We start from the raw sequence: 14,105 nt of genomic DNA, 5'->3' as shown, positions 1-14,105 counted from the left end.
TTTGCCGCAACCTCAGTAATATTCTTTTTAATATCAGTACTGAAATCATAATATCTTGTCACAGCATGTGCTCACTGTAAACTGATGTAACCAGGTTCATCTTCAGACAGCAGAGTGCACAAATGTAAATAAAACATATTTGATTTGTTATTCCTGATTAAAATATCATGGGTTTCAACTTAAACTTTTTTTTTAACCCTTGGAATAAAAAAAAAAAAAAAAAAAAAAAAAAGGGACAGCAGTTTTTGGGGTTTTTTTTTTGATCCTAGAGTTGGAACTTTAATCCCAACATAGCAAGGCCCTCATACTTAAATACCTGACTTCATGCTGGGGAGTCCTGCTGATTTCAACAAAGTCTTGCTTAAAGCTACATATATTTGTGTGTATTTGGGGCTAGGTTTAGCTCATTAACATGTGACCTACTTTACAGGAGAGCATGCTTTATGAATTTTCACCAATATTCATGTATATATTCTGTTTCCTTGCCAAGGTAAGCATTAATGTAATTAACATTGATAAATTCAACACACTTGTGTGGGCGGTTTCTACCTGAAGAGATGATGAATCTCAAAGCTCAGGTCCTTCTGTGGCAGCTCAAACTTCACAAAAATTACTATATATAATTCAATAAATTAGCCCTTAGATAGAAAGAATCCCTAGAAATCATAGCTACTGTGTTCAGAGGAGGTGCTTTTAGAAGAGACATGGAGGGAGGATAAGGAATGCTCTGGTTCTGTTGCATGCACAGAAGGCTGTGCTGGTAAAAATCACATATGTATGAGTTTACAGTGAGGGAAATCTGATGTGCTCGAAATTGCTTGAAATTTCCATAGTTTTAAAGATTTGGCCTATGAAGCAGGCGAGGAAGAAACACAGTAACTTTAGTGAATTTATTTTTCATGTTGAGGTTATGACCTTGAACTTCTTGCAGAGTTCACACAACATTAAACTAGACAGCCTTATATGATATTTATTTGACTTACAGTTATACTAGTAATCATAACTATTACCTTTTAAATTATTTGCATTCACATTCATAGAGAAGTTGATAGTGTGGTATTGGCATGCCTCAGTTTGTCCTCATAAGTAACTACTTAATCTTTTTGAAAAAATTGATTGTAACACACTTTCCTGTGTTCCTGTTGCATTATTGGTCTTGTAGGAACCCGGAATTTGAAAACAAGCTCCTAGCAAGACCCCAGAAGACCAATTAGATGCCCTACTTCAAATGTAGGTTCACAAAGTCAACCCAAATCTAACTACCTATTAATTTGGATCAAAGCTTGTAAATAAATCCCACAGAATAAGTAGCCCTGACAAGGATTTAAGATTTTCCATTTTTATGACAAATTTAATGAAAATAAAAATGTGACAGTATCTTAACAGTCAAGGAAAAAAAAATTCCAAATCCATGTTATTTTAAAGTACACTGAAGCTTTAAATTTTAGATTTTCTTTTGAATGCATACTTAAAAGCTTTTAGTGCTAAATGAGTATTTCTAAAATTGACAACAGCCTGATTTCAACATGATGAAATACTTCTATTTTTAAAGTCTGTACATTTATCTGAACTTTTCAATTCAGCTAAACAACACTTCATAGGGGAGAAATATGTTCCAGAAAATAATGAAAGTGAGACCTGACAGGATTGGAAATAAATTTATAGCGAGTTTTTATGTGGGATGCAAGGGAGCTTGGAAAAAACACAGATGTAACAGCCTGCTGAGCATTAAGAGTCAGAAAGAGAAATATCCAAGATATAATTTTAGTGATTTGTGCTTTCACAGTATTTATCTCTGCTATAAATCACATTAGATTATTTGAATTTTCACACAACATAGGATCAGTTTTTGGGGGGTTTTGGTTTGGTTTTTTGTTTTGTTTTGTTTTTGTGGTTGTTGTTGTCTGTTTTGATTTTGGTTGATTCATTTTTTTGGGAGTTTGGTTTGGTTTTGGTTTTTTTTTTTTTTTTTTAGTTTTGAACAGTTCTGGTTGGGCTGTGGTACCTCTTGACATCCAGACCAGTGGGCCAGTCTCTTAGGCTATGCTTGCACTGTCAATTGTAGCAGCATTTTAGTATGCACTGGTGCTTCTTCACCAGACCTGATGGGGAAATAGAGAAAATGGAGATATTAGAGCTCCGCTATGTCATGAAACATTAACATGACTATAACAGAAGTCTCATTGTTTTGAATTTATTTTTAAATCATACTTGCAGGAAACTCCCCTTGCTCCCATCTTTTAACTCCAATCTTTTTTGAGTTTATTGCTGATGACTGAAGTAGCCTCTAAAACTCTGTAGTATCTAAAATCAAGAATGGTCTAACAAAGATATAAAAGCAATGCAATTTTCTTTCTAATTCATCATATTTTCTGATTTCCTAAAAACCATATCTGTTCTTCATTTTGCAACAAAATTAAGGTTCACAGAGGGGATCTGATAATCTGGGTCATCTTTTCTGATTTTACACTGAAGATTTCTGTAATTTAAACACTAAAAGAGCCTTGAATGGGATTATATGAATGACTGTGGAAAGACCAGAAGAAACCACTCAGGACTGGCACTGTGGGCAACATCTATATTAAGAGGTTATGAGGGTGTGGGTGCATTTCCATGCAGCTTCTCAGCAGCTCCAGGACTAGGAAGAGGGCAGCTTGCTGAAAGGACACAAGCCATCAGAAAACAGCAGTAAGAAGGTGAGGCATGACTGAAGTTTTATCACCCCCAAATCAGAGAGATGAAACAGTAAACAGATGATAGTGACTCATGGAGGTGAAACACTCCAGAGAGGCAAAATGTCCTGATCACCATCTGCTCAGAAAGAGTGAAAAAGGCACATCTAAAACCAGCACATGATCACTAACTTCAAAACTCTCCAGAAGACATAATAAAATCTTGATATTCATTGTCCCTCCTCTTCCTAACTAAACTTTAGCACCACCTTCTCTCCCAGCCATCATCTCAAGGAAAGCTAGCTATCAGGACCACTTGAACACATGCCCACTGGTGTGAAAGTCTGTGGGTGAAAACAATTTTATTCTAAAATGAAATCACCCTTGCCAGAGTGATGCATATGGTGCTGTGCTGTTCTCTTGCTACAAGTCCACAATGTTATTTGCTTTCAAAGTGTTGAAGGCCAAAGGTAGGTTCTCAGCAACTCATTCCTTATGACCCTGGAAAATGAATAATACCCAGATGTGTCTGTATTAGAGACTGTAAAGTCTCCATCTGCCTGGCACAGAAGTCTGAGTCCACTTGATGCTGAGTAGCTTCATGCTGAGCTCCTAATGCCTAAATCCCATGAGAAGAGACACTTTAGGCATCTCTTTGATCATAGAGAAGAAGTGCAAAAAAAGAATTGAGAGTTGAAATTTCCTTTCCTTGCATTTCCTTTACCTTTTAAATATAATAACTGAGCTTTTAGAGCACTACCTTTAATGTTAAGGGAACAAAATCTGATGTCTTGCTGTTCACTAGTCTGCCTTATCAACCATGTTGTAAGTTTGATTTTTTGCTGTTGTTGACAAAATTAGCACATCAAGAGAAAGAATTAAAAAGCAAATATGTATGAACTGATATGGTATGGTGGAGCTCTCTAGTTCCCATGAGGTCCCGTAATAGTATTTGTATTTTATTCATAGGTTACTTAATACAAAAATCTTCAAAAGGCACTGGAGCAGAGAATGAAAATCAGGTACCTTCAATTTCCTGGTGAATTCCTTGATATTCTTACCCACGCCTTTTCTACCCCAAAGATACAGTCTATCGATTTTTGCAAAAAACATTATCAAAAGAATCTGAGTGTTTCCTATGAAGTCTGGAATAGCAGAGTAAGGCACTTCATTCTCAGGTTGGAAATGGGAGTTTGAAACTGCTCACTTAAAGCAATTTAGCCATTACACACATATAAAGGATGAATGTTATGGAGAAGTGAATTAAAAACATTATCACAGGAAATATTATTTCTTGAGCCAGAATTTGATTGATTGTTCATTTGCAGAATAAAGGCTTGTCTGCTTTCTCTGAGCAACAAGCTCAGAATGAAGGAACCTTAATGCCCAAAAGGATGTTTAACACGTCTCACTTTTCACAACACTACCTATGACTTAAAACTCCAGTCCAGCAATGCCTGCTGCCTGGGTTGGTACCTTCAGATCCGCAGCTGGAGCACAATTTATATGTGAATACATGTAAAAAAGAGGAACTCACAATTCAGCAGATCTTTCTTCATGCAAGTGGTTGCAGCCGCTTGTTCTTGAGACTAAAGTGGTGTTAAGCTTTTTTGTGTGGGTTCCTGGGTTGGGTTTTCCCCTTTCTTTCTTGCTGCACCTTTCTCCTGGGACAATGCTGAAAATTAATTCTGTCCCACCTTATTATGTCTTGAGCATACCTGCTGGTTATGTTCAAGACTAACTCAGTGGAAACTGAAGAGAAGTTGGGTCTTTCAAAATCACAAAGCCTGAAGTTACTCTGGTTCCAGACTCCAAATCAAAGAGTTTGTGGGATTTTGGTTGAATTTGGTTAAACTTGGTTTTAGCTTGATTAATGGTACAGTAAACAGCATTCATTTACCTCACAGTCCTCAGCACATTGAATGCTAGAAAACAGAGTGATTTTTTATGAAGAAAATATTCAAATTAAAGATTTACTGGAAAGACACTTCTAAGCAAACTGCAAAACCCAAATCTCTATTTCTTCTTCACTTGGATGAACAAGACTTTAGGTGAGGGTCCCAAGTCATTCCCTTTCCTGGAGTTCAGATGAAATTGAAATGCTGCATCAATAATCCAACCAACAATTTTTGTCCCTGTTCTGTTTCCCATTAGGACCTTTTATATTTTAGCCTTTTCTCTGCTGAAAGCTGCTCCCACCACCGTGTCCTTAGGCTGGGAAGGCTGTCACCAGGCAGTGGGATCACTGCTGCTCAGCAGGGTTTGTGCTCTGCCTGGTGGGGTGGGTCGGCAGAGGAGCCTCACCACCTGGTGTCGGTTCTGCTCAGCAGATTTTGTATCTCTGTTTACACTCCGCTCAGCTATAATTGACAGTTCTGTCATCATTTCTTCACCATCTTTGGGTGTATTGTTATAGCTGAATACATACCATACAAGGGAAGAATCCTTGCTCATCACAGCTGTCGCTTTCCTCTTCTTCGGTTCTTCTTGTTCTTTTTTTCCTACGCTTTCAGTAGTGTAAGTCATGGTGCTTATATTGCATATGCATTGACAGATTTCTTGACTGACATGCAAATTAATTCAGAGGAAGAGGAAAAGAACATTTTTGTTCCTGACACTTCTTTATTTTTATCTTTGCGTGCCATCTTTGACAGGCTTTAAAATCTTATTCGTATTTTAAAAGTAACTTTAAATAAAGAGCAATTTGTTATATCAGAACTGTGCTACTACTGTATCTTGCTTTCCAATTTGTTCAAGTCCACACTAAGAAAAACTTCTCAATGATTTGATTCTGACACTAAACAAGATCCCTGGAGTTCCAGTAAATTTATTGTCTTTTTATGTTTAATCTGCTTGAGGGAGTTTTTATAATGGTCCTGGGCAAGGAATTTTCCTCTGGTGTCCTTTACCGTGCTCCTTCAGGACTGCACATGCTGAACCCTGAGAAATATTCATAATGGCTAAAATTAAAGAAGATGGTCCCAGAAAGGGCTGTAACTGAGAACAGAAAACACATTCTCATTAATCAAGAATAACAGCAAGAGGACCTATTGTCTTAGTATCAGTAATGGATCAGCTGCTGCAATATGAGACTCTTGAATTTTAAACCTTATTTATTGGTTCTCAAATGACTGCTTCTGGCTTTCATTTTCCAGTTCAACTGATCTCCTAGTAACTTCACTTTCTTTCAAGAAAACAAAAGATTTATTTGTTTTTTCCTTTTTATATTTACTTACATTGGGATTAAAATTACCTGTGACCTGCCACCTCCCCAGAACATCAGCCTTGGAATAAATCTGTGAATTCTGAGGAAACAGGAAAGCAATTTTATAGGGAGGAAATTGCCTTCATATGTATAGTAGATGAATTATAATCTTGTGTGTGTTTGTTTTTTGGGGTTTTTTTTGCTAGAAGATCACAATTCTCCAGTAGATGAGCGACCTCAATTTTTTCTCTTGTGGGTGAAAATTGTTGGATGTCTTTTCTCATTTCCTGTTGGGGCATGGTCAACTTTGAGACAAGTTCTACCCACTGGCTACCCAGTGTTGTCCAGCCCAAGAGTTCAAATGCAGTGCAGGAATTTCTCTGTTATGTGTTAGTGGTTTTCACGTAGGAGAACAGCATCTATTGATTGGAAAGTAAGGAATGTGAGGAAAAAAAGAACAGTGACAGTAAAAGAAATTATAAGCATGGAAACATGGGTACTGTAGAAATAAAAATGCCATTCAGAGAGGAGCTATGAGAAAGGAAAAAAAGTATAAAATTAATCCTAGTTCTTTATTGTCATTGTTCATGTCTTTTTCCTCATTTCCCCAAAATATGTTTCCTTCTAAGATAAAATACTCTCTAATACAGGAATATGTCACAGACATTTTGGCAGGAAGCTTATTTTTTTTGCAGTAAAATTTTTAGAATAGCACATGATTTGATGCAAAAGACTAATAACTGATTTGTTGTTCTTCTTGTAGAAATGTTTCAGTCCTTTGTGTTCTCATGGCTGGTACCTTGAATTTAGCTGAAAGCTATGTTAGTCAGTGGATGTGATGCTCTTAGCTAGAGAGGAAAACTCATACAAACAACATGAAGAGCGAGTTTTTATTCCAGTCTGAGCACTTTAAAATTCTTTGCACTTCACAAGCTTCGTTGTGCTTGATTTGTGCTCCTGAACAGACAAAGGAGGAGGAACAGCTTTGGAAAATTCAGCCCTTTGAAAGCCAATGACAAACCTGTGTGGGTTTTTTTGTTTGTTTTTCGTTTGTGGGTTGTTTTCTTTTTTAATCGGTTTTTGGTCTTGAACTCATGGAGAGTTTTAAATATCCAGGTGTTACAAGATGTAAGAAATAATGGGGCAGAATAGTGATTATGAGTGGCAATTAGTCACTGATCAGCTCTTTTTAGTGGCTTGTTTAGAATGATGCTTTCTTTCTACCCACAAAGTAGGAGCAAGGATTTAAATCTTTTTCTTGTCTACTGGTTAATAGGTGTCTTAGAGTAAATTTACAGTGACAGCTTCTTGTATCAATAATGAGTGTAAGTAATGAAAAACCAATAAACTTTACCAGCCTGTAGACTTTTATGTTTGCTTTCTACCATTTACCTTGTTTGCATTTTAGAGAAGTTATAGATTCTTTCCTTTTGTTTTTTCCTTTGGTATTGCAATTTTAAGCAAAGTTCCAGATACTGCTGCAGTTATGTAAAGCAGATATTGAATTAGTGGGGTTAAAGCTAAGTATGGAGCAAAGCTAAAGCAAGATTTTTGCTTTAAAGGTAGAAAGCCCAAGTCCAAATGCTAACTTGAAAAGGAACCTGTGAATCCTGTACAGATTAATTATCCTGCTTTAGAGTACTTCTTTTTGTTTGACATAAGAGATAAGTTTCTTTTTCAGTAAACTTATAGAAATGAAGTTTTTTACTAACCTCACTCCATCTCAGAACACTTATTTTTGAATTATTCATTTGAAGGTTGCTTGCTATGGAGACATCACAGTTCCCACCATGTTCATTTGTCTGACTTCTTTCCTGCCCTCCCTGAATGTGCCTGTAATTCATCACTGCTTTCCCTATTTCTGAGGTCTATAGGAATGAACATCTTTTAAACAAATAAATAGTTGTGCCTTTCTCTTTCTTGTCACCTTCTCAGTAGTTTCTCTTAAAGTTTTTCTTACTACCTTTAGGGCATATTGAAAAGCCTGGAGAGGGGAGGAGGTGGCTGTTTCCAGGAGATCATGTGTTTTTTCTGAAAGGAGTTCAGCAGGACACCTGACAATCTCCTTTCCTTTGCACCAACTCATGTCCTGCCCCAGACGTGGAGAAGCTTTGAAAAATGAGAATATTGTACTTGAGGCTGAGACAAGTTAAGCTGTGTGATGGCATGTGTGCCTTGTTGCCTTGATCTGCCTAGACCAGCTCTGCAACTCAGCTGCCACTGAATTTAACAGCAGAGTGGAGACTGGATCCCATCTTTAGGAAATTCTGAAAGAGGTGAAAGAGGTGATTACACTCCAGATATCTTTTCATAACAAAGTTTTGGAGACAAATGCTTCATATTTTCTGCCACAAACACATCACTTAGAATATCTTGATTGAATCCCTGGAAAATAAGTAAAAGCTGATGGTCCACATTATAGATAGAATTTGGCTGGGTTCAGTAGTGACATTTTTCTCAAAAGAGAAGAGACAATAATGATAAAAAATGTTTGGAAGGTATCGTTGGTAAAGCATCATATTGGGTGCAGTAATTTATTTTTCATTTAATCTGTGTGTCTCCCTTTTCATCCAATACTTAGGGAACATTCTCATTAACAGCCACCTGTGTAAAAGTCTTCTTAGACCCTCTCACTTCATGTTTCTGTCATGCTGAGCACTCCTTAGTAGATGTGTCCCTTGGATAAGTGGAGTTCCAGGGAATCCTTTTAAATTCTGAACTATCTGCTTTGAATATTAGTTTATTTTGCAGAATAAGGGGGGGAATAATTTCTTTTCAAGAAAAGTTATCACTATCACTGAATTGTGAAATAAGATTACTGGTAAATCATAATTTTTTCAGTGCAGCTGATGGAAGAAATAAATCCATCTAGGCACATCTAAGCAAAGTATTTACAGCTCGCTTAAACAGCCTTTCTAACTCATATTTCCTGTATAAATCAGTCTTGTTTGTGACCTTGGAAATACATCAGAATTACAAAAATAACTAAATTGCTTTCTGCCAGCTCAAGCTGAGGTCCTTTTAACTTACCATTGCCTTCAATTTCACAGAAAATGTCCTCTCTGATTAAATACAATTTTAACATTACAAAATGCTTTAGGGAAAAAAAGGCTAAGTTTATAGTTAAAGTGATACTTTTATACTACCAATCTGAATTTTTACTACCATCTATGAGTTTGACCACAATATACTGTAAATATCTGTTGACATGCAATCTCAGAGCATGGAAGCCTGGCTTCAAGTTTCTAGTTATAAATTCCTTTTAAATTCTTTTAAAAAAGATTGTGTTTGAAATGCACTTCTTTTAAGTTAAGATATATCCTCATAGGAATTTCCCAACACTTCACCGGAGGTTTTTTGTCCCTGGGCCAAAAGGCCAGGACAGCTAGCCCTCTTTTTGTTCCCTATTTCTTTTGAGGCTAACCTAGACTGCCTGCTGTTTCTTTTGAAAGTTCACCCTGCTTCCATTGACACAAGTCCTGACCCAAATGCTTATTGCAGCTTGTCTTCTGCCTTGTACTTTCTCAGGCACAGACAGCACAACAGTCATAATCCTTTAGACTTTACTGATGTCAATATATTGATGTTAGGAAAAGATCAAGCTGGGAGATTTTGGTCACCTTTCCTTATATCTGGGCAATGTCCATACATGGTAAAATATAAGTTGATGGCAAGGGTAGTTTTTGGTGTTTAAGGATAGAGCACTGATAAAAATCCAAACCAAATAAAATCAAAGCCGGTGATGAGGAAATACAAGGCTCAAATACCCTTGGTTGGTTTGGGTAATTTGTGTGAAAGAAGTTCAGGTTTAAGAGGAGCATTGGTGTTACTGCATTCTCATTACAGTCTTCCTTCTTTTGAGGGAAGAAATGAATGGAATTTTCTTGGAACTAGAAACTGCAATTTCACCTGGCTCTGCAGGCAGAGATATTCTGGTTTCATCACGTAATAGCAATGTGTTTGTCTGTGAAGTCTTGTGAACATCCATAGTTTTACCAAAAGTTTGCCCTTTGGAATGGGAAGTTACCATGCCCTTTCATTCTGTACACTCTTTTGTAAATTTCCTTTCCATGCACAAAATCATACCCAAAGTTTCCATGCTGGCCACAGCCTTTAAAAGAAAACACTTCACATTTAATCTGTGGAGGTGTTCATTACTAAAATCTCAGAAGATTCTACCTACATTGAACAACCAATTCTTGTTACTGCTTGTATGACATGATTAGCACATAAGAAATTAAAATTTACATGAAGAAAGGCAACCAGAAAGAGAGACAGCAAAGAAGAAGCAAAACAAAATAAATAATTGCAGAGACTGAAAACTGAAGGCATAAACTTGTTGAAGGCTACAAAGAAGATTTCCAACTTCAATACCTGACTTTACAAACATTGTGTTCATTGATTGTGTGGAGGAAACGGATTTTGTGAGATTTTGATTGCAATTATTATTATATTTGTAATGCAACAGCAATTCTACACAAAATCTATGACCCATCATGCTCCCTTCTAATCTGAAAGCTTCCCCAAAGAAGAGAAGAAGGCACTTTCAGAGTTTCTCATGATGACTGAAAGGTCCCAGCCTTCTCTGGAGATTCTCACTATCTTAGAGTAAGGGACAGTGTGGGACACTTTTTTTATGTGGTGAGAAGATTCTAGATGTTTTGTGTCCAAGGGTTTGAGAAAGTAGGTATTATTTTCAGCCCTCAGAAATGCCATAGGACCTATCTGCAGTCCCTGATCTTGCCTCCTCTTTTCATCAAGGTGAACTAAATAGAGTCTCTAAGCATGGGGATCTATGTCTTATTCCTGCCTGAAGGTATTAAAAACACAAACTGATTCTGCAGTTACCTTTATAATTAAAGGTCAGGGCAACTTTATAGCCTTCAAAAATGTACCCCTGATTTACAGGAAAACATAAAAGTCAGAGGAGAATTGGGTCATGTAATTTAAAGATCATTATTGTCATTCGCTTTGAAATAATGCTTCCACATTGGAATTGAAGTTACATTATTCATTGTGATTTGTACTTTTAAAAAATTGGAGATGGACAATATTTTTTTCAGGCCTCAACCTTTAGCCAGAATGAATTATGGTAATTGTTGTAAACAGAGTATTAATGTTAGCAAAGAAAAGAAGACAGCAAATTAAAAGTAGAACTCTGACAGGAAAACATTCAAGAAAGAAAAATTCATGAAGGATAAGGGAAAACATTAGACTTGTGAATATCATTATGATTAGATGGCTATTTATTTAAAATAATATAGCTATAATTTTTAAAACCAAAACAGAACTTAATATTGTCTTTGAGAGTGCAAGAATGTGGATGCAGATGAAGATAGCAGAGCTTCAAGGGGTAGTTTGGACAAAAGGATATTGGAAGATTTAAATGTGGAGTTTTGTATTTATGAACAACATTTACCTGTAGAAAATAATATGCAGGTTTTGGCTTCCCCTTCCTCCTCTCAACATACTCAACAAGATCAGGGAGATTTTCTTTCCTTTCACCCTAAAGGTTTGCTAAAGATTTAGCAAACCCTGTAGTTTGTACATTTACACTCCTCTCAGCCTGAAGAATCAGAATGTGAAAGGGACTCAAAAGAAAACACAACTAAGTTTGGCGTGAGAATTAAGCTTCTGATTATTGGTACAGTGGGCAGAGACATTTTTCTTTCTCTAAGTATTTAATTTTTTTTTTTAACTAGGAAAAGAATAGCAGCTATGGAAGGAGTTGGACTAGGTACTGCTAGTTGCCTTCCAACAGGAGAAAAAGATTCCAAAAAAATCACAAGTTTTCCTGAATAGATCTCAGAGGATCTAAAGTAATGAATCTCAGACAAATTAAACCAGAAGCCTTTTATCCAGTCTATTTTCTTGTATATCTAAGGAAATGGCAAATCCTTGAGCAGGGAGATAAAAAAAGGTGGTGGCAAGTGAACAACTGGTTCTTTCCTGAATTTGTTACAGCTGCTTTCTCCCTCTGTCCTGGAGCAGTGCTATTCCAAGCCAATTTAAATTACTTTGACAGACTCATCACAATGTGAAAGTGATTTTTTTCTTACCTTCTTTCCTCAGTGACTAACTTACTGGGCAGAAAGGAAGCTGACAGGAGGAAATATGAGGGGGATAGAGGCTACTGCTGCATCCTTGTCTTAACTAATATTTCAGGTGCTGGTGTTAGCAGAAAAAATTTACAATTCTGCTTTTAGTTTCCATTTGCAAATGGAACACACTAGAAAGACAGTAAAAGTCAGGGCTTCCAGCCATTTGAGCAAACCTAGATATAAACTAGCTACTCACAGGAAAATCCACTTTTTCTGCATTTACATATATTTCTGATTTTACACCTGTGTATATATGTATATTGAGGTTTTTTCTGTCTTATAGATGTTTAATGTAAATTTCTGACTGCTATCATAGTTTAAAAAATAATATCTTTGCTAATGCTTTTACAGGTGCTATCTAAGCCTTTTGTTCCCTTCATCCAAATAAAATGCAGTACTGTAACTTGCAACTTTAAAACTTAAACATCTATAGAAATATCAAGTTTCTGGTCTAGGTTCTGAAAGTGGTTTTGTAATGAATATCTTTCTTATCTGAAAATTATTTTCAGTAGCATCATTTTAAAATGGGGAAAATTTGTGTGGGGATTCAACAATGCTCATTATATTATTTGTTCCTTTTTCATTAAAATCAAAGTAGCATATCCGGGTGATTTTTTTCACCAACCTGCACATTCTGGTCACATTCATTATTTTTCACATGGCTAGACAAATCTCATAAGATAGAAGCAGATGGTGACAGCTTCCTCATACCATCAAATCAAATTTAGATAGCAAAAATAAACATTGGTCCCAAGCTTAGAAACTAGGTGAACAGTCTGCTTTCTGAAAAGCTGTGCCAATTTTTTAGAAACCATGGATAAAATATTGTTGATTAAGAAATAACCACAAAACTCCAAAAAGATTTCTTAGGAGAATATTGAAGATATGAGACTACCTAACACTTAATGTTCTATATCAAGATGGGGTTTGTTTGAAAAGAGTGAGTATTCTCCCTCCAGCCTTTGTGTTCAGAATGCGCTCTGATCAATAATTCAGTGCCACCTGAGGTTCACTATTTGAAATTTAGGAACTACAGGTAATATTTGCAGTGTTTTCTCAACCCTCTCTGTGAAACAATAAAAAATTGTAATACTAAAATATAGTAAAAACATTGCTACTTTAGGATGAAAATCTATGTAGTAAATATCACCCAGGTTCACTGTTTTAATAGCAACATTAAAATTTGGTTCTGTAACTTTCTCCTCTTATTAATTTATTTTGTATATCAATTTTTTTTTTCATCACTCAGGAAGCCTTGCACCATTGTACATGGGAAACAACTGCAGAAGAAGAAAGAAATACTTTGGGAATATCATGTGTACAATACATTGCACCAGCCTAAGATGTACTCCTGATTTTGAGCACTGATTTAGGATTTGGAGCATGTTTGCAAGAAGGAAATACTTGTCTGGTCAAAAAAGTGAGATTGGCACTAGATTCTTTCAATGAAATTATTACCAAACTTGTTTGGTAATTATTACCAAAGTTCTAAACACAGGTTAAATCTCTCTGTGTTCTCAAATAACAAAACAAACAAAAACCAACAAACAAACAAACACAAAAAACCCCTCCAAAACCAGAAAAAAACCAAACATCCCTCAACTTTAAAAGAAAAAGCAACCTTTTTTTCCATATGTAACATTTCCATCTCAGATGATTATCATTGTTACATGTGTATGCCACAGGAACTTGAGTATATTACTGATGGAGAATTAGGGCAACTGACTGAAAAGTGATACAATTTCTATATCACAAAACAGTTCCTTTTGAAAGAAGAGTATCAATCATAGATAAAAACATAAGTAAAAATGTCTATAGCATTAATGCTTTAATGTGATAGTTAAGGTGTGTGGAACCTTGCAAAGGGAGAGTTTTTATGAGAAGTAGGCTGGGACAATAAAATAGCATTTGCCTGATACTGGTATCATATATTTTATAAATAGGGAGAATAACACAGTTCAGGCAGAAGGGTTTAGCAGTCCCTCTTGTTTGGAATGTTCTTTTTGTTATCTTCCAGAGGGTAACTTATCCTGTAAAAACCGTGTTACACAACCCATTATGTGTCTTGATATTCATCACAAAGAAAATGTTATGACAAATTAATTTGATGGAAAGATACACTAAAAA

This window comes from Passer domesticus, chromosome 2 (assembly GCF_036417665.1).
Source record: "Passer domesticus isolate bPasDom1 chromosome 2, bPasDom1.hap1, whole genome shotgun sequence".
NCBI classification, from domain to species: domain Eukaryota; kingdom Metazoa; phylum Chordata; class Aves; order Passeriformes; family Passeridae; genus Passer; species Passer domesticus.
This window is presented reverse-complemented; position numbering follows the sequence as displayed.